Raw genomic sequence first — 21,614 nt, 5'->3', positions numbered from 1 at the left:
CAACAAACAAAAGAAAGCAAGCAGGCTTTTTCTGCATTATGTAGATTTTTTGAAATATTGTGAAATACTGAAATATTATCAAAATAATACATTTTGGAAGGACAATTTTTGTCTTAGAGTGGATTTTCCCTCTATCTCCCTATTTTTTAAGATCATTACAGTTTAGATATTAACCATGGGAATAATTCAAAGCCCCTACATTTACTTACTATTCCTGTCAAGTGAATTATCTAACAGGCAGATGAGGTGGGGATACCAATGATAGATGTTTTACTGCTGATATGGAACACTTCCTTTACCATAATGTAATATTTCTGCTATTAAGATGGATTCTGTCTACAAACAGAAAAGTTTCCCTCTTTTCTCCTTACCTATGCACTGATTCCTTTGTACCTCACTACAGATTAATAAGGTATCAATACAAGCTATAATGAATCAATGTGAGAAAAAGTTATTTTCATGGTCTGTGAAGGAAAAAGGAAAGTGTTTGGCTTTTATTTTATTGTAGTTGCTCTTTTTCTTTGTATTAATATGAAATAGAAATGCCTTCTTTATTATATTTCAATCACTACATATAATGTTTTTAGCCATGACTCTAAAGCAGGAAAGATGAGGAAAAAAAAAAAAAAAAGCAAAAACAACACTGTTTTCCCCCTAGTAATCATATAAACTGTGTACTAAGACATGTTCTAAATCTGTCATTTCTCTATGAAAGACAAGCCCACTAAAGTTACATTTATCCCCAATCCCCTAAAAAAAAAATAAAAACAACAGCCAAAAAACCCAAGACATAAAATCTACTATGATACCTTCTCTTTCTTCAGTATTTCTTTGGAATTGCCTTGTTGACTTTCCTGTCCTTTTCTGTTAAGATATAGGAAGATTAATATAACCAAGGAATAAAAAAGAAAAATATCAATAATCTGAAGAGATGTCAAATGCTTTGAAATTTAAACCTTTGCTAAAGTAATGCTGGTCAGCAAGAGAATATTGAAATAACTGGGTGCTTCCTAGGATAACTAGTCTACAGCACTGTTGAAATTGAGAGGTGATAGCCTATAATAGTCTCTATAATACATTCTTTTAATGTTTACACACAGAGACAATCATTAATCAATAAAATCAGAATGAGCAAATATTAAGATAATAAATATTTCAAAAAGGCATCAACTTAAATTTGTATAAAGAACAATCTAAGAATTTTAAATCACTACAAATTTGAAAAATGCTGAGAATATTCTCATTAAATTAAAAAAAAAACAATCTATTAAAATAAACATAAAGATTAAAAAAGAGAAATAAATGTGGTAAACAATGTAAAATATTTTTCATTACAAACATGAGCTTTCAGAATTTAAGAAGAGCTAGAATTTGTTTAAGTAATTAATTCAATCTATTTTTTGTTTACTACCTGTGCATAAAATTTTCTAATTATTCCATTCCACGTTATTTTTTTTCTGTGCATTGTTTCCAAGCAGGAATCAGCACAGACAAAATAAGACATTAAAATAAAACATATCCTAGACAGAGTAAATGTATCCTTTCTGTGGGACACACAATTGAAACACTTTAGCACTTCACAGTTACTAATGATTTTCTTTTTATAGTTCCTTTCTTTGGTACTATTTACAAGTGAAGATGAAGATTAAAATAAAAGGAAAGTAAGAAATAAAAATATTTTTACCAATGCTGGCAAATGGACTGTCAGAATCATTAGCATAGTTATAATAAAACATTTTTTTCTGATTTCATCAAGAAAAGTCACTAGAATTCTTGTAAAAACTATGGATAATTGAAAGAAATATTTTACAATTGGAATTTCAGGTGCTAAAAAAGTGAAGATATCTCACTCAGCTCTACTTGTAGTAAATAACTACAAGATACAATATTTAATCACAGGGGTGTTAGCTACTTCAGAATTATGAAATTATTTAGTATTTGTAATGTTGACATTTTGTCAAGATTTCTATCAAGATATCCTGTGTGGCTGTCTGTGTGGCTTAGATATCCTAAGGCTGTTTGATTATCAGACTTAAAACAAAAACTCTCCCTCTTTTTCTTGAGTAGAGATGATGTTGAACATCTTGTTCTAGCAATAAATTGATCTGAAACTTTAAAAGCTTTTGGGCATCCATCTAAAGAAAATAGATATCTACCATGTCATACTCCTGGTTCTTTATTAAAAATGGCTTTATATTAACATGACAGAAGAGAAGTGCTGGAAACCAAAATGTAGCAATTTCTGTCAGTATAAATGAAGAGAAAGTTCTCATTTTAGCAAACCTTTCCAATTTTTTTCCATTCATTTCTTCATTTTAACTGTTATCTTCAGGGGTTCGGCAGCTATTGTAAAAATTGCCGTCATTAACTCTTAAACAAATCCACTTGTATATTTAAAAATAAAACAAAACTCACAAACTTCTAGGGCCTACCAAGGCAGGTTAACTTAGGAATATAGTAGAAAATGACATGATTCATGAGGTGGCCACAAACTTTTTCTTCCCTCATTACAACTGCTAGCACTTTATTCCTATTAAGGAGTTCTCTAGAACTCTTCTTCATACAACAAGCTATGAACATCATAATCTATGTTTCTACATTAATAACAAGAGGTGAGCAATATTCAATAATAAGTGGAAGTGTGCAAATATTGTCATAATCTGTGTCCCTCCCTTTCACCTTCCACTTGCAACAATTTACTTTATCTATCTAGACTCTTGGAAACACAATTTTGTTCATCAGAGGTGTGTGCTTTAAATGTAGTGTAAATGTAACTGTAAATGTACATGGTTGTACAGTAAAGTTTACGCAAAATAAATAGAAGATTTATGTTAAAAATATTTTTGAGAGTTCTAACTATTTTGATTCCATTAACAACAGCTATTTTTGCTTGTGCTCACTTTACTTTGTTTATAATGTGCAATTGAATTGAAAGTTTACAGATGATCGGTACAAAATGATGTGTCATCACATCTGTAATACTATATACTACATCTAACACATTATATATATACATATATATATATAAATGACAGTATTTCAGAAACTTTTACCTTTCAATTTTGGTGAGTAAATCAGCATTTCCCTCAGTTATTTCATTTCTCCAGTCCTTCTGTTTCTTCTTAAGAGATACTATAATAAAAAATTCAGTCTGGTGTTAAGAAATTGGTAGCTCCACAGACAAATGAAAGATTAATAAGCAAAATCAAAGAAAATATATATTTATTTGCTGCAAAAATATCAACTCTCATACTGGCAATTCAAATATTGAACTCCTTGCTGAGAGAAACTATGTAACAAATTAGAAGCTTCCACTTCATTTTGCACCTTTGCACAGATTTTTTCTGAGTTCTGTGATCATAGGAGTCAATGTTTTGTACAAGAACGTGCTATTGTTTGCATAATGATTCTTGTGGAAGCAGTATCACTGACTCTCAGGAACTGATAGTCATAGATACCTGTTTGTGAAAATTATTGATACTCATTTTCCAGAAGGAATTAGGAATAAGCTTGATCTTGTACCAAATAGTTAAATATGCCTTACCTCCTTGAAAGCAGTGGTTTTAATCCTGATTTGTGATTGATTTTTCTGTGCAATTTCTGAAAATTTCTATATACATGTTAGTAGAATCCCTTGTCTAGAGCAAGAAAAAAAAATAATACCAAGATGCATAAGAGGACAAAGCATTTTTCTCTAGTTCATGCTTAGATGCTCAACTGTAATGACTCAGATTTTACTAACAGCTTGCTTAGAAAAAGGGAACCCAGAGTAACTAAGAGGATTGCTTCAAAATATTCTTTATTACATAAAGTGTCTATGTCAGTTTCAAAATCCAGAACAGCAGCAAATTACTTTTGGAAACCACAATAATAATAAAGCATCTGGCTGGGTCGTTGAATGCCATTATGCTCTATGATTCACAAAGGCTAGTTCAGCTGATACCTTTCTGACAACCACATCAGGTAGCACAACTTCCAAACACCATGAGTAGGAAGAAATTGAAATAATTACAATATATTGTAGCATTTTACTAGATTTATGACAAACTATAAATATAACAAATACATAAAAATTTATAAAGAAATCTTTTATCTTTCTCTTTTTTCTTTGTTCTTAGTTTTAGATATATGCAGTCTTATCAGCTCTCTATGTAAAGTCCTGTTTTTCCATTCTTTTATATTTTTGCATCAAAAACATTTTATACGATATGTCTGGACATGTAGATTCCAAATCAGCATCAGATCTTCCATCATTCAGATAACTAGTAGCAATACTGAATAGTACCAAAGTTGGGGAAAATCATTTGATTTGTTTTACCAGTGAGTAAGTTTTGGCAATAGGTCATGCACTGCTTCACAGAAACTTCATCTGAGCAATATTTTCATACCTTATGAGATGTCATTTAAGGCCATGTCAACAATTTTATTGAAATCTAGATATATCACAACTACAGGGCCAATTAGTCTGTCTGAAGTAAATTGTATTGACTTGATGTTACTTGTTCTTAACAAATGCTTTCCTTCCATTTCTTTTTTATTATGATTTTGGTGCAAACGTGGTTATTTATTGTTTTTTGTTACAGCTTCCCAGGTAGAAACTTAAAACTTTCGATCTTTCTCTTTGCACTTCTCAAATACAAGCATTATTATTGACCGTTTTTATTTTTCTGAAGTTTCACTATGAATTTTAAAATACACATTAAAGATTCAAAAATTTCCTTTTTACTTTGTTAAATTAGGTGACTTTCATTTTATATTTAAGAGTATAGGTAGTCAGTAGCTGCCCAATCTATTCTTACCATATTTTAATTATTTATTATTTATCATAATTTTTATGCATGCATGAAAAATAACATTGTTCATAGATTTGCCTTTTTTAATGACTCTAAGCTTTCATTGAGATGGTAGATCTTTAACATCTTTCACTTTTCTCTTTTCTTTCGGATAAATATTTTTGTCTCTGCCGCCAATTGCTAAGTAGAATATTGCTTATTTTCTTTTTTGTTTTTACTTTTCCTATTCTGTCACTATACTGGTATTATTATACAAATGTATTGAAGTTCCTATTATTTACTATTGATTGAGTTTAGTACATTCTTGACTTTTAATTACATTAAACATTAATGCAGAAAGAAAAGCAGAAAAAAGCTTGGCCATTTGAAATTATGCTAATGAAGAGCTTTGCTATTTGATGTATTTGATTATGGTTACCTAATTCCTACTTTATCTTGCTTCCAATCCAGAAGATGATATTTCATCCTCTTATTAAATAAGAGTAGTCTAAGCTTTAAGACTGTGAAAAGGAGAGTTTTGATACCAGGAACTGCAATAAGATACTTGAAGTATTAATTTGTATACTACACTGACAAGTAAGAAGCAAGGCAAATTAATCTGGTTAGCTGATAGAGATAACCTGCCTTATTTTACTGTGGTAGAATAAAGGAATTTTAATTTTCTCTAAGCATTAATGTGTAGGTGAATGAATTATGACTTATTTTCTGAAATGTAATATTTTCTTTCCAAGGCCTTAGCTATACAGAAAACTGTCATATCACTTTTTGTTAACAATTTTTCCTTAGATCAGTAAAAATTTATGCCCAGGAGATTTATCATTTTTTAAATTATTTTGTACATGTATTTTTAGATACCAAAAAGTAATACTACTGTAAAAGAGACCTAAACAGTTTACTGTAAGTCTAGAAAATATTCATCCTTCAGATTTTACTGATCTCACACTTCCTGGCAGGCTAAGATTACCTTTGTGCTGTAGCACAGTAATGTTCCTGTGTAATTCCAGACAAAAATTTAAATGATTGCATACACTTCTACTACATTTTGTAAAGGCTCAAAATCACATTTGCATGCATCAAAAAACTACTCTTCTAAACTGAAACATCTCTCTTGTACATTCTATGCATCCTCCCCAGAACAAGGACCATGCTCATTCACAACAGATCTCTGCACCAAGTACGTCATCTTCTTTCATTGCATGTTTTTGCCTTCATAAAACTTTGTTTACTATTAAAAAGTTTACTGCACAAAAAGGTTGCTCTTTAGTTGGGTAACTTCTGCAACAAGCCATGCCAAAAATTGCTGGTTTAGACCATGTGCTCCAAGATAATATCTTCAGAACTAAATATCTTTTTCCAACAGGAAGAGAAGGTTACGATTTTGAGTACGCAGCAGAATATAAAATCCTAGCAGGTTTTGTTTTTTTAAAACAATTATTCAGAGTTTAGTAAGAAAGCTGATTATTTCATATTTTGCTTACTTTTACTGAAGGAAGGACTGTTGTGCTGTTTTCCCTTTTTGCATACCATATTTAGGAAAGGGTTGTATATACCTGGGAAGATATTTATCTTTTTTTTTTTTTTTCCCTCAACATGTACATGAGATATCATATGAAATGAATGAAATACTTTTATGCTGTAACTGAGAGAAGTTGTATTCTCAAGAATCACCCGGAAAAAGTCATCAAATTTAAGTATGTAAGTTGCTCCAAAAGTAATGTCTCCTATTCATTTTCATGGAAACAATAACAGATATAAAGAATACAATCACACCTTTTTGATAGTGCAAAATCTAAGCTATAAAACACTATTTTCAACATAGTCACCATCATTAATTACACATTTTTGCCAATGATGAAAAAGTGCTTTCATGCTGCACTTATAAAGATCTGCATAGGCATCCAGAACATGGCTTGTGTTTCACATTGCTGTCATGGCTGCTGAAACACAACATCTTACTGTGCTAACATCCCCTGCTTGGTCTCCATAAAAATCCATCAAATGTTGGTGAATATCAGTGGCTGCAAATCTTTATGCATGGAGAAATTCAGTTACACACCTTTGCTACATACACACTTCCATGACAGATGCCATATTGTCAGACTACCCCTCTGCTGCCATCTGTAGCAACAAAATGTAATGGAGTATTGGTGGAAAGGCTCAATCTCTATTGCCATACTATCAATATTTGCCATCATGTGTAAACATAATTAAATAGGAGACATTATTTTTGGAGCAGCCCTTCATAATATATAGTGTAGTATACAGGTAGAAAAAACTTACTGCAGCTAGTGAACAGCAAAGACAAAATAAGGTATATTCTTGTGTCTTACACACACAGTGTACACACTGAAAGCAAAATAAAATTCCATTCTGTTGCATACTGACAGACCTCAGAGGCCTCAAAGAAGAAAAGAAATATATTAAAATGCTAAGAGGATTATAATGATGATGATGATGATAAGCAGAAAAAGGATAATGTCTGCAATTCTGGAGCCTTTCCACCTCCTCTTACTGCATGTGTAAAAAGAAACATAGGCAGATGGAGTACCAGATGGTTTATATCTGTGACACCCAAAGCAAAAAAGTTTAGAGACCAAAAAGAAATTCTTTTAGCAGTGACAGCAACTCGGAATCCAATTTATGATTCTTGCACTTTGTCTCTTGAGTAGATTAGTACTACAATTCATCAAAAAGAAACTGAAAAAAGGTAGCATTTTAATTACCTCATTTTAATTCTGTTGTTTCCAGAAACACAATTTTCTTTATGAAAAGAATGAAAATGGACAAGCTGAATTTATATTGGGATTATAAAGTTCAGTGCTTGCACTTGCTAGCAACTCACACTATTCAAGACATCTGACAAGACACTGTTCAAGCACACTGATTTTCTTGGATAGTGAAAGATAACTTCCCACTTAGCAGTTTTGTGGTTAAAGCATATGCCTCTCTTATTTTCCCAAAGTCAACCCCTAGAAAAAGAAATATAACTATTAAAAGTTTGAAGTTACAGCTTTATGAAAGAAATACATGTTTAATTCTCCATCAAGTAACTCTAGCTAACAGGATTACAAGCTTCTTTGCAGTCTTTCTAGAGTGCTGAGTATTTAATGGATGGTAATTGCTATGAAATTTCAGGGTTCAAGTGTGGTATCACACTTAAGCCTTCTTTAGATGTAATGGAGTAAAATAGGCTCTTTAGCTGTTCAGTTTCAATGCCTCCTTCAGGATGAGAAGACCTACAACCTAAAAATGTCCATTACTTTCACTTGAAAGGATCTTTTAGAGTGACTAGTAGTATTTTAGACATCTACATTCTGTCAGATAAAGCCAATCCAAAGGAACCATAAGCAACAGGCAGAAATAGTCTACACAGCTGTTTGGGCTCTAATGATTTGATTCTCAAATAATAGTTTGAAAGAATATTCCATAGGTATTTATTATCCCACTGCTGATTATTTTTCAAATATGTATGAACAGAACTATGATTCTGAAACAAAAGCCAATGTATTTAAAAATACAAAAGATGAAAACAATTCAAAATTGTATTAAAATTAGTATTTTACTACCCTCTAATCTTAGGGGCTTTTAATAGAATCAGTTCAAGAAAAAGTTTTTTTTTTTTTTTTTTTTTTTTTTTTTTTTGATGCAAACATTTTATAATTTAGGCAGAAAGAAAAATAAGAAAGATTGAGATTTGGAGCAGGCAAATACATAACTAGAGTTACTATATATTACTAAATATGCATCCCATGTTTTTGTACATTTAAAGTTTCTGCATTGCACTGTCTGTATTTGAAGATTTCTTCATAGCTTGAGAAAAGTAAAAAGAAAATTAACTTTCATGGCAGAAGAGGTGAGAAAAAGAAAATTTTTAGTAGGATGCTCTAAGGCATAATAACAATACACTACTATATGTTATAAATAGTAATAAGAGTGTGAATAAAGGCTGTTAATTCTTGCCCTAGTTTTCTGAAACTTCTTTAAAATGGAAAACTTCTTACAATTTTCTTGCCATTTATAATCTTCGGAAGACAGAGAAACTGTTTTCCAATGATTTTAAAAAGGCTTCAAGTAAATTGTGCCATGTTGTATCTTCTCTCTATTTCAACTGTTGAATGTGTTTTATTTGGCTAGGGCTTGATTTTTCATATACCTGTACAATTTTTTTGAAAATGGCCTTCTATAATAACTTTCCTATTATGTTAAAAATAGCCTGACGTGCCTCTAGGCTGATTGTTAGGTCATGAATATGCTCTGACTTATTTATTTGTAATATTTTCATTGTGACATTTGTTGTTAGTGGGTGATGTCAGTGGACAGATGGAAAGTAAAATTAAGTGCCTGTGCGTATAATTTGACATGTAAGTTCAAGAATTTATCTGCATAGGTTTTTGCATAATATCTAATGCCACATATTTTTTCATTACTCCTCTTCAGTCTAGAAATTATTTGCTTTCAGCTACTACATATGGTTTAATATAATATTTCTAAGTGGAAAACTGTAGGAATTCTGAATAATTTTTTTTAATTAGTTCTGGAAGTGGAGAGAACTACTATTTATCTGTCAGACAGCAGTCTTATGGAACTTTAGAAAATTTTATCTTCGAATCTGGGGCAATAGGACAGTCTGATTTCTCCTCTTCAACAGATATTCATCAAGACACAAAATTCTGGAGCCTGGCTGTCTTCTATGTGCTTTTCAGCAACTGAAAAAAGTCAAATAATTTGAGACAGTTTGAAGAATGGATAAGTGTATTTTCTTATGTCAGGATGTATTCTGAAGTATGAAAACTTCAGATAAAATGTCCTGATAGTGTTTTGCTTCCCCCCATCTCTCAGTCCAACACACTGAAAAGATTTTTTGTGAATGTTGCTAAATCTAGACTGTATGTATCGCAAGTAACCTAGTAAATAAAATATAAAAATAATATATAAAAAATATAAAAATAAAAAATATAAAAATTTTATTAATATAAAATATAAAATATAAAGTAAATAAAATATAAAATATTGAACTGTACAATTTACCTTTCATACTCATGTATATGCAGAGATTTAAAAAGACATAGATAACTATATTGGCAGTAGAGTTTTACCTCAGGTATATCAACACTGTGTGTAAAGTAAGAGTAATTTTTTTCTTTCTATCTATAACTTTGATCTATTTTTTGTGCTTATTTTCTCTGTAAAATATCTAGATTTACTCATCTTTAAATGTCATCCACTCTGAGTTGTTACTTGCTCTGACATTTGCCTTCACCATCTTCTTATTAATTTCCATATTCAATCAGATCAACAGTTTCCTCTATAGGATGCTGTCAAACCTATCCATGATGATGAAGCGAATTTGTCTCACTGTGGGAAACACTTTGGGCAGGAACAACTAAATAAACGGTGAATGGCATAAAATGCACTTCATTCACGAAATCTCAAATTCTCTCTTGTGAAATAATTAGCTGAATAGGAAGCATTTGTTAATATCTTTCAGTGAAACCACTATCCCTAATTAAATTCACTCAGAAGATTGTTTTGTGAATATTTAGTAGTGCAGGTCATGGCAAAGTAAAAAGAAATTTTGCTCTTGTTTTCAAAGGAATTAATGTAGTTTTATTTTCTTCTGCGTTTTTAGATCAGCATTAGATATTGATATTTGTTTATCTGCTTAACCTACTAGAATCAGAAGGGCTATTATATCAAGCTCTGATTCAAGAAAGAGCTATATAATCCATACTATTTGGAGAATTATTCTTTAACATTTAAAGTTTATGTTTATTCCAGAATAGAAATTCAATGATCTGTGCTGCCTAAGAGAATATTTTGTTTTTCAGAAAGTGAGAGAACATACAAAAATTAAACATATAAAGATGTACAGGGAATAATCTTATAAATTCATTAAACTGGTAATGCAATAATTTCCTGCAGTATAGGCATATTATAGCCCATCACATTAAGAATTCCATACTAATAGAAGTATAAGCATGCAGAGCATTTGTGTAAAGAAACCTGGTTTTCAGCTGCAGTGTCTGAATGTTTTTAGTCAAATTACTTATTTGCTCTCTTTATGTGAAATAATTTGCTGATGTCTTAAGCAATTAATGTTACTTTGACCTGCTGAGGATTTTTCTCCCTTCTAAGTCCTTCTATCTTAGTGCCAAGACCTTGCTTACTGCTGTCAGCTTAGCAATGTCTTTTGTTGTCTTCTCTAATATCATATATATCCTTGTTGTCCATTTCTTCCTTCACACTACAATAGCATCACTACATGGTCAAGTGTCCAGCTGAAGTACACACATAATTCTTCTTTCTTGTCTACTAATTCCCTTTTTCTGTTCATCCACTTGATTAACTAATTAACATCCATTTGCTGCAGCAATAGGATTTAACTGTTTTCTATTTACCTTATCTCATCATAAAACACATAACCATAGAATTATATAATGGGTCTGGTTGGAAGGGACCTCAAGTATCATCAAGTTCCAACCTTCCTGCAGCAGGCAGGCTTGCCACCCACTAGATCAAGTACTAGATCAGGTTGCCTAGGGTTCCATTCAACCTGTCCTTTTTAAACACTAACAAGGACAGGCATCCAAAACCTCTCTGGGCAGCCTGTTCCAGCACCTCAGCACTCTCCCAGTGAAAAACTTCCCTCTGACATCTAAACTAAATCTTGTTTCCTTTAGTTTAAAATCGTTCCCCCTTGTCCTATCACTATCTACATGTGTAAAAAGTTAATTTACCTTCTGTTTATAATCAATCCCCTTTTAAGTACTGAGCAAGCCCAGTGCCTTCAGCCTGTCTTCATAGGAGAGGTGCTCCAGCTCTCTGATCATCTTTGTGCTTTTCTCTGAACCTTATCCGAAAGCTCCATATCTTTGCTGTGTTGGGGATCCCAGACTTGGACACAATACTCCAGCTGGGACCTCACAAGGGCGGAGTACAGAGGGACAAACACCTCCCTCACCCCACCGGCCACCTCTCTCCTGATGCATCCCAGGGTACCATCGGCTTACAGGCTGCAAGCACACACTGATGGCTCATTACATTTTTCATCTACCAGGACCCGTAAGTCCTCCTCAGCAAGGTTACTCCCAGTCTTTATACATACTTGGGATTACCTCAACCCAAGTGCAAAACCTTGCATTTTGCATTGTTGAACCTCATTATGTTCACATGGGCCCATCTTTTGAGCTTATCGAGGTCCCTCTGGATTGCATCCCCTCCTTCTGCTGTATCAACAGCACCACTCAGCTTAGTGTCATCAGTGAACTTGCTGAAGTTTGCACTTGATCCTATCATCTATGTCATTGATAAAGACGTTAAAGAGTACTGGTCCCGGGATAGACCCCTGGGGAATGTTTTTCATCACCAGCTTCCACCTGGACATTGAGACATTGACCACTGCCAAATGCTTGCGGCCTTCCACCCAATTTCTTATCCTCTGAATAATCCATCCTTCAAATCCATGCCTCCTCAATTTAGAGATAAGGATGTGATGAGGTACCATGCGAAAGACCTTGGAGAAGTCAAGGTAGATAACATCAGTTGCCTTCCCTATGTCCACCAACGCCATCACTCCATCATTAGTCACTAGGTTGTTCAGGCACTTTGGATCACCTGCTCATCTCTCATGTGCCTTAACATATCTTCCAGGAGGATCTGATCCATGATCTTCCCAGGCACAGAAGTGAGGCTCACCAGCCAGTAACTACCTGGATCTTTCTTTTTCCCTTTCTTAAAAATGAGAGAGATATTTCCTTTTCTTCAGTCACTGGGGACTTTGCCTCTTTGCCTGACAGCTACAACTTTTCAAATAGGATGGAGAGTGGCTCAGCAACCACATCAGTCAGCTCCATTAGGACCCTGGGATGCACCAAGAGGTTCAGGGATATGAGGTCTGGGGATGGGAGAAATATGAGAATCTCTGATGCCACCGAGGGCTGAAGCAGATAATTCATTGAGTACCTCAGCCTTCTCCATATCTGCTGTAGCTAGTTCCTCTTTCTCGTTTTTCAGAGGTATCCTCACATGGCCCATCACTTCTGACTAATGTACCTATAGATACCCTTCTTGTTTTTAACATCTCTCACCTAGTTCAGTTTCATCTGTTCCTTGACTTTTCTAATTCCATCTCTGAATGTTTGGACAGCATACTTGTACTCTTTGCAGGTGTCCTGTCCTTGTTTCCACTGCCTGTACATGTCCTTTCCCTTCTGTTGGAGTAGCAGGTCCTTGCCAAGCCATGCTGGATTCCTGTCTCCCCTGTCTGCTTTCTTATTCTGAGGAGTAGAGAGCTCTCATACTCTCTGAAAGGTATCTTTAAAGAGTAGCCAGCTTTGCTCTGCCTCTTTGTCTCTAAGGACATCTTCCCAGAAGATCTCATCTAACAATTTCTTTAACAGTCCGAAGTATGTTCTCCTGAAGTTTAGGGTCCTGACTCCACTCTTCTTCAGACCCACATTCCTCAACCAGCCCAGGCTGCCACTGATCTTAACGTCTTTAACAATCTTCTCTGCATTGGTGAGCACCAGGTCCAGCAATGCTTTACCTCTTGTTGATCTGTCCAGTACCTGAACCAGAAAGTTACTGTTGCTGGACTCCTGAATTTCTTGCAGCTCACTGTATTGTTTTCCCAAAAAGATATCTGGTTGGTTGAAATCATCTATCAGGAGGAGAGCCTGCAAGAGTGACACTTCTTGCAGCTGAAGAAAGAAGGCCTCATCAATAGGCTCCCCTTGATCAGGTGGCCAGTAGTAGACCCTGACCACCAACTGTCAATTATTTGTCCCATTCCTAATCTTAACCCACATGCTCTCAGCTTGTTTCTGATTGTTTCTGAGAGGGAGCTCCTCACACCCTATATACTTTTAACATAGAGAGCAATTTCTTGCTTAACCCTTCTAAAAAGATTATAGCCCTCAATAGTGGTATTCCAGTTACGTACGTCATCCCACCATGTTTCTGTGATTGCAATAAAATCATAGTTTTCCAAGTGCACCACTGTTTCTAACTCCCCCTGCTCATTACCCAGGCTGCCTGCATTGGCATAGAGGCACTCCAACTGGGCTTTTGGACAAATTACCTTCTTAGAGGAGCCCTTCCACAGATCTCCAGAACGAGTCTGAGGTTTTCCCCAGCTGTTTCCTAAAATGATGGAGTTCCCTAGCTCTTTTCTGTCACTCAGCATTACACTCCCTTCCCCAGCAGCACTAGTTAAAAGCCCTGGTTATGAACCCAGCCAACTTGCTGTCTAGTATATTCTTGCTCCTTATGGTCAGTTAAGTCCTGTCCCACATCAACATTCCTGGTTTGTCGAAGGTGAGTCCTAAGTCATAGAAACCATACCCTTCAGCATGACACCATCCATGTAGCTAATCAGTCATCTAATCTATTCTCCTGCCCTGATACCAGTTTCCAACTGAGAGGACTGAGAAGAACACTACTATCTCTTCAACATCTTCCCCAGGGACATACAGTCTTTTTTGATATTTTTAAATTTCCTGGTCTTAACCTCATGTGACACAGCTTAAAAGACCAGGAGGAGATAACAGTAATCTGGCTGTATTATATCCTATTATATCCAATATCCTCTACACAACATCCCAAATGTGGGCCCTCAGTAAGCCTCTCTAGACAGGATACCCGACCAGCAAATGGATGCCTCATCGTCTTTCAACAAAGTCTCCAATTACTAAGAAGATTTGCCTTTTTTTTTTCTCTTTTTTTTTTTTTTTTTTTTTTTTTTTTTTTTTTTTTTTTTTTTTTTTAGCAGCACTGGGCATGACTTGAGTCTTCAATTGGACCTTTTTACTGTGATCACATCTTTCCAGTTCTGAGCCACTGTCCATACCTTCTTCTGGCTCCAACACAAGAGCTATTGGTCTGTGTGACTCCAGGAGCAAGGGGGAGTCTTATCTTTTTGCCTCAAGCAGAGATGAAGGTTCAGTCTCCCACACCTTGCATGTTTACCCTCTGTCAGGTGGGAAGCCTGACAATCTTCCTCCCCTGGCGGGGCCCTAAGACAGGGCTATCTGCCTGTGCCTCCACACAATATCAGACATCAATCTCTTCCTCAGACTGCTGAATACATCTCAGCCTGGTGACTTCCTCTCCAGTTGCTTAAAGTGATCATCAGGTTAGGCATGCTTGCACCCAGAATGCCCCTTACCTACCTCAGTCCCTTGGGTGACTTCCAGGTTCTGGAGCTCCCCATGGCCAAATGTCTGGACAGCAATCTTGCTCCTCAGGAGTTCTGTCTGGGTGCAAGCATCAGATCAGTTGTGTCTGTGTCTGTGTTTCTGCCTCAGCCTCTCTGCTACACTGAGTGGTCACCATGTTGCTATTAATGGAGTGCAATCCCCTTGCAGCCCTGGCTGTGAAGAGCAGCACGCCCTGCTTGTCCGCCCCCACAAAAACTGCCCATGCCAAGCCCTTCTGACACATCATGTTCTGTTCACCCATCCTGTTCATGCTGCTTCTCATTTGCTGAACTTTCTAGGGGCTTTGTATGCTCAGGGAGTGATCCTTTTGCTTCTGACCCCACCCCACAACATCAGGTTGTTGCTGCTACAAGGAGAGCTAATAATGCCTGGCAGCAGCTCACTAACAGGGACTCCTGTCAGACTTGTCTGTTAAGGAGATTTCTTGCTTTGGTGTGGAATGCATCTGCCCTAGAGCCTGGTGTCTTCCAGAAAAAAAAAATCTCTGCATATTAAACAAATAGATAATAGAAAAGATACAAATACTATGAACACAGTACTGACAGACAAGAAATGTAGTGCTCCAGTATGATTTCTCACCCTAGAGCTCTTGAGAAGCCACCTAATTTCAGGTTTTTAAAAACAAAACAAAAGGAGGTGCTGTCAGAAGTAATTTTCAAAGCTGTTGTGGTCATTTAGGAACTTTAATTTCTTATGAACATCCTTGAGATATCCATTTTTGATGTTTTTGTAAATGCCACTATGGAAAGATCAGAGGACAGAGCATTCATTCCAAGTATATTTGGCTAGTTTAGAAATCTTAACTAAGCCCAATTCTGAAAACTAATGTAACAGCTTTAGCCCTACTCAGGCAGAGAAAATAGTGTTGATCCAATTAACCATCATGCGCCTCAACTTTAGGAAGCAGTAAACTCAGCAGAATTTTTGCACAGCAGTTAAACAAATTCCTTTAAATTGCTGATAACTCTAGGCTACTATACTACAGTGGGAAATGTAGAGACTATGGGATATGATCTGCATTATCTTATTTCATCTTTATGTGCCTAAATGTATTGAAAAATATAGTCTTTAATCTAAAATATCCTAATGCAATTGTTTAAAATAGGAATAGTAAGCTGTAATTCTTGGAACTGCTATGAGACACATGTAAACATGTTTGAAAATTCCATCTTGTTTCCTTTCTGAGTGAGGTGCGAGTGTCTGTTACACAGTAGAGATCTCTCAGAGTTCCCTGAAGATGCTGCTAGGTTCGTATACAACAGAAAAAAACTTCATGATTAAAGCAGATTTCATGAACATATTACAAGTTTATAAGTCCCTGTGCATATATTTGCATGATAAAAATTCTATATCTAGGAGTGACTACTATATACATTACATATGCATGTATTCAGTCACATATGTGAAAACATACGTCTATATGTTTATATGCATACACACGCATCTTCAAACTCTGAGTAGAAATGTACAACTACAGATACTAATCCAGTCTGCCTGATGTAGGAAGCCATCATTTTTCCCAAAGATTGAAGGCAAAAATATTAAATGAACTTTTTTTCTAGCATTAACTCTGATTATGGTAGGAAAGCTGATTTATATTCATATGAACAGATGAAGCTAATGGCCAAAATACCCCACAACACTCACTTGCAGTACATGCTTTCAAGTACTTAATATACAGGTTTAAAAGGTCAAGATGTTGTAATTGAACGGTAAAAATTTTGTTTTGATTAGCAGCTGTAGGAGCCTTACTTCCTGAATATCTGTAGAAGAGAAGCACAAGTTATTATACAAGCTTCCTAAGTTAGATCTATCTGAAATCCCTCTGTCGTACAAACATTACAATAGAGCACAGTGAAGATAAAATATGTAAGTATACTGACAGATGATGGCCTCTGATTTTTTTCATGGAAAGTACTTCATAAGACTTCTTAGTGCCTCATTTACTAACCTTAGTTATGGATAAATCTTTAAATGATCATTTTGCATTATGCATGTAATAATTCTATGCTTATGCAGCTAAAGAATATCATAGTGTGAATAAAATATGCATTTTACTGGCTGTACAGAGGAACACTGACAGCTTTTATTCTGAGGTATACTATGTCCGCAAACATGTATTTCCAGTTGCAAAGAGAGAGACACTCACATCTACTGTGCTATTGGGTTTACTGAGGATGCCCCAGCTTATTTCTGGTACATATGTCCTGTTTCTAGCAGATAGAGTGAAAACAGAGTAGAGAAAGAGCACTGAGGAACATTTCACTTTGCTTGATACCAAGCATAACTGGGCCTAAGATATATGGACACTTCAAACTGAATGAATTTCTGATTCACTGTGATTTTAATGAGATACTCTATGACAACAGTTAAAAATAGGTCATAGTTCTCACTTTCTCACAATGCTGAGAAGTGTCAGAATTCAGTAGCTCTTAAAAATCTCAGTGCTTTGGCCTGGCAGCAGTGAAAAACAATCAGCAAATTTTTTGTAGTGAACTCAGAGAATTGTCTTTTAACAGACTTTTGCTCACAAATGGTGCTGAAGTCAAGGAATCTAATTCAAAGCTCCAGTCTGCTTTGAAAGCACACCTTTACAGTTCTGACAGATTTGACTGTCTTAGAAAGAGCGATCAATTGAGAGCATTTTACGTCTTCAAAATGTCATTTCATTTCAAAATTCTTTTTGGTACCTAAATACCTTGTTGAAGTGGAGAGCAGTAGCAGTAGATGAATTAAAACATCTCTCTGGAGTCCAGTGTTTCTGCTAGTTTGCCTTTACAGCAAGAAAATACTTTCCGCTTGAGAAACTCAAGTGCAGAAGACTACAAATTTCACTCTAGGGAGCTGTGATGCCTATTTAATCCAGTTTTGTTGCTATCACATTTATTTTCACAGGTTATGTCAAGTGACATCTGAATACCACCAAAATGAGTTATTATTACCTGACATCTAAACATAAAAGGAATGTGGTAGGGGTTTTTTTTGTTCGTTTGTTTGTTTTCTGTTTGTTTCTTTGAAATAGGGAAAAGTGATAGGGAGTTTTGCTATTCCTGTTTATATTTATTTCTGTTTTATTCCAGCTGCAAACATGGAAAGCAGGCTGCTGTTTCTGCTGGTGCTATGTATCTGAGAGATTTTGTAATAAATTTGGCTTTAAAAGATGGTGTTTTAGGCAATGAAGTGAAGTGAAATTCATAAAATGACTGGTGACTAGCTGTAAGAGATTATTCTTTTATATCATTGTCTCAAAGCTTGCTGGGGACACAGATGAACAAGTCCAAGCAAGTCCTGGGCAAGGGTTGCGAAATCCTTTGTTTGAGGGACGTAGATGGACAAGGCCGGGTGGCAAAGAGAGAGAGATAAGCTGCAGATTAATGGCCAGGAAGCAGTCTTTTCTGTGGGTTTATCTCGAGGAAGATGACCATCTCAGGAGGTGCTGCGCATGACTCTTACCCAAGCACCCAGGGATGCCACGATGGCAGAAGAAAAAGGATAAAAAGGGGACCTATAACAATGAGTTTAGGTTTTCTGGCAACAGATTCCTCATGAAGAAGAAGAGGTTTCTACCATGAGAAGCTTCACAATCTGCCTCTCTCTCTCCTCGACTCACTCCTTGCTCCCTTTCTTGTAAGTGGGAGTGACATGACCCTTCCTCCAGTCATCTGGGACCTCACCTGACACAACCTCCGTTCAGGAAATTTTAGAGTACAATAAGGTCTTCTCTGTGCTTCCTCTTCTCCATACTAAACAATCCTAGCTCCCTCAGCTGCTCCTCATAAGATTTGTGCTCCAGACTCCTCACCAGTTTCGTTGCCCTTCTCTGGACACATTTCAGGGTCTCAATGTCTTTCCAGTTCCTTACCCAAAGAAGGGTATACCTGTCTAGGCCATGGGCAGTCAGTTTCTCAAGGAGAAAACAGTGAGATACCATATCAATGGCTTTGCTGAAGTCTAGGTAGACTGCATATCAGCCTTTCGCTCCTCTACTGGTCTGGTCACCCAGTCATAGAAGGAGATGAGGTTGGTCAAGCATGACCTGTCTTTCATGAACCTGTGTTGTCTGGGCCCCATCCCCTGGATGCCACGCATGTGCTGTGTGCTCACTCAAGACGATTTGCTCTATAACTTTCCCTCATACCAAGGTCCCAGTATCTGCAGTTCCCCAGATCCTCCTTCCAGCCCTTCTTGTAGACGGGAGTCACATCGGCAAGCCACCAATCCTCTGGGACCTCTCCAGATAACCAGAAGCTGGTAGATGGGGCAGAGCAGCAAATAAAGGTAAAAAATATAACTTATGAAATATCTGAATCCTGTTAATTCCCAAATTTTTATTTACTTATTCTCATTTGAAATGCACATCCAGATATTTCCTGTCTAGAATTTTTTTCCTCTTTTTTGGTGTCAGATATCACTGGACACTCTTTTTCAATAGATTAAATACATATATACATGTATCTTTCTGGATGTCAGAAAAGAGAGAGAAAATTCATCTCAGTTATGCCAGCATAGATAGCACACAGTATTATACACGGTAGAATTCCAGCTTAAAAACTAAAAGGAACTTACACAGTTTGGAGCAGTTTTCAATAGTTTTTTCAGCAACAGTCTCCCAATCTCTAAATTTATTGAAAAGAAGATGGATAATAAACATCAGACTAGCAGTCACATTTAAACATTCTATGAAAAGTAGACAAAGTAAGTGATGGTCCACTATGTCTTTTTCTAATAAAATGGCTGTGTTTTCTAAAGATAATTTCTGAAGCATAATGAAAAGAAAACAGGGATATTGAGGTGTATTGTGTGAATTTATAAATATTATTATCTGTGACATAACCTTCTCACTTGACAAGGGAAAATCTAGGGTCAGACTTCAGGGCTTTTCTGGTATTAAATTATTCATAATGCATGAAAGTTCATCTATCTCAGATTCTGAAGATGTTTGAGAAAATGTGCTGGTTAGCTCAGATGAAAGGATAGAACAAAAGAATTTACCATATAATTTACCATTTCAAACAAAGAGCAATAAAAAAATTTTTTTTTACTTTAACCAACCTTCATTTATACAGTTTCAGATATTATCTTTACAAAGCACAGGAAAAGAAATTAAATGTATTTCAAAGCACTTTTAAAAAATGTACTCTTATAAATGCTCAGTAGAGTACTTAATCTACAAAATCTTTTAAATTCTGTATTTCGTATATTTTGAGAATTCTTTTAGAGACAAAATGTATGCCTCAATAAGAATGAGAAGGTAATTGATCTTGCTGAACTGCATATGGAGTGCTGAAAAAAAGTTGCTCTTCTATAGTCGTTTGTAAAATAATGTGTTTTGACATTGATCTTAAATTATAAAAAACCTATTTGAAAAATAAAGGAAATGGAATTCATATTAGGATCAATAGAATACATTATTACTAATCAAACTTGCCTGTGTGCCTTTAGCATAAAACCTGAGATATACCAGTCTGCTCTCTAGCTTATTGAATTGTCATAGTTTTTTATATTTATTTTTGTTCTGTTTATAATGGTTGTAAAATAAATGTGTCTGATTACCTTGCTGGTTTTTAAACATTTTCATTTTTTTATAATTCTTCCTTAAGATACTTTCTCCTTTTCTCCTATTGCTTAGATTGTACAGATTGAAAGTGTGCTTTTTATTTTGGCAACATAAATAGATGGTTTCAATTAGCATAATGGTGATTATGATAGGCCATCACCTCTGCAAGATATTGCAGCTAATTTACATGATAACAATGTATCTGAATATGGAAACCAAGAAGAAAAAATATCTTCTGAAAGATGAAAGATACAGTTATGAAGTTGAGATTTCACTGCACAGTGGATGAAACAATGACCACTCAAAAATATCACAGGAATGATTTTGAACACCTTGTGATAAATCAGATTTTAAAGCTCATTTTGTCACATGCTTGGATGGAACTGGCAGAGAAGTAGTTGGTTTTTTTTCCGGGAAAAATAACAGTGGTGCTGATTAACAAGTTCCATGGAATTGATGAAGACAAAAAAAAAAAAAAAAAAATGTGAGAACATTACCACTTGAAGTAATATTTAAATGAGCAATATTTAAACTTTTCAATATTCCTTATGTTGCCAGAACACATTTTTACCTGGTATTGTTTACAACACTTAGTTTTGCATGTCTTTCTTTACTACTCCCAACACAGAATCACAATTTTCAGCACTATACAATGTTAATCCTTTCTACTTTCCTTCAAAATAGTAAAGAGGTCATTTATATATATAGTACTTATTTATATTAATTGTATTTACATAAATATATGTATGTCCTATTTATCTTATTGGATGCTTTAATCATGGTTCTAACACCTTTTTCTGTGACCGAGTCACAGAATATCTCAAGTTGGAAGAGACCCACAAGGATCATTCAAATCCTGGCTCCACACAGGATCACTCAAATTTCATACTCTGTGTCTGACAGTACTGTTCAAAAGCTTATTGAACTCTGGCAGAGGACCCCAGGAACTACAGGCTGGTGAGTCTTGACTCTGTGTGTGGGAAGATCATGGAACAGATCCTCCTGTATGATGTGCTTGATCACATGAGGAATGAGCGTGTAATCCGA

This window comes from Lagopus muta, chromosome 2 (assembly GCF_023343835.1).
Source record: "Lagopus muta isolate bLagMut1 chromosome 2, bLagMut1 primary, whole genome shotgun sequence".
Taxonomy (NCBI): Eukaryota; Metazoa; Chordata; class Aves; order Galliformes; family Phasianidae; genus Lagopus; species Lagopus muta.
Note: the sequence above shows the minus strand (reverse complement) of the source record.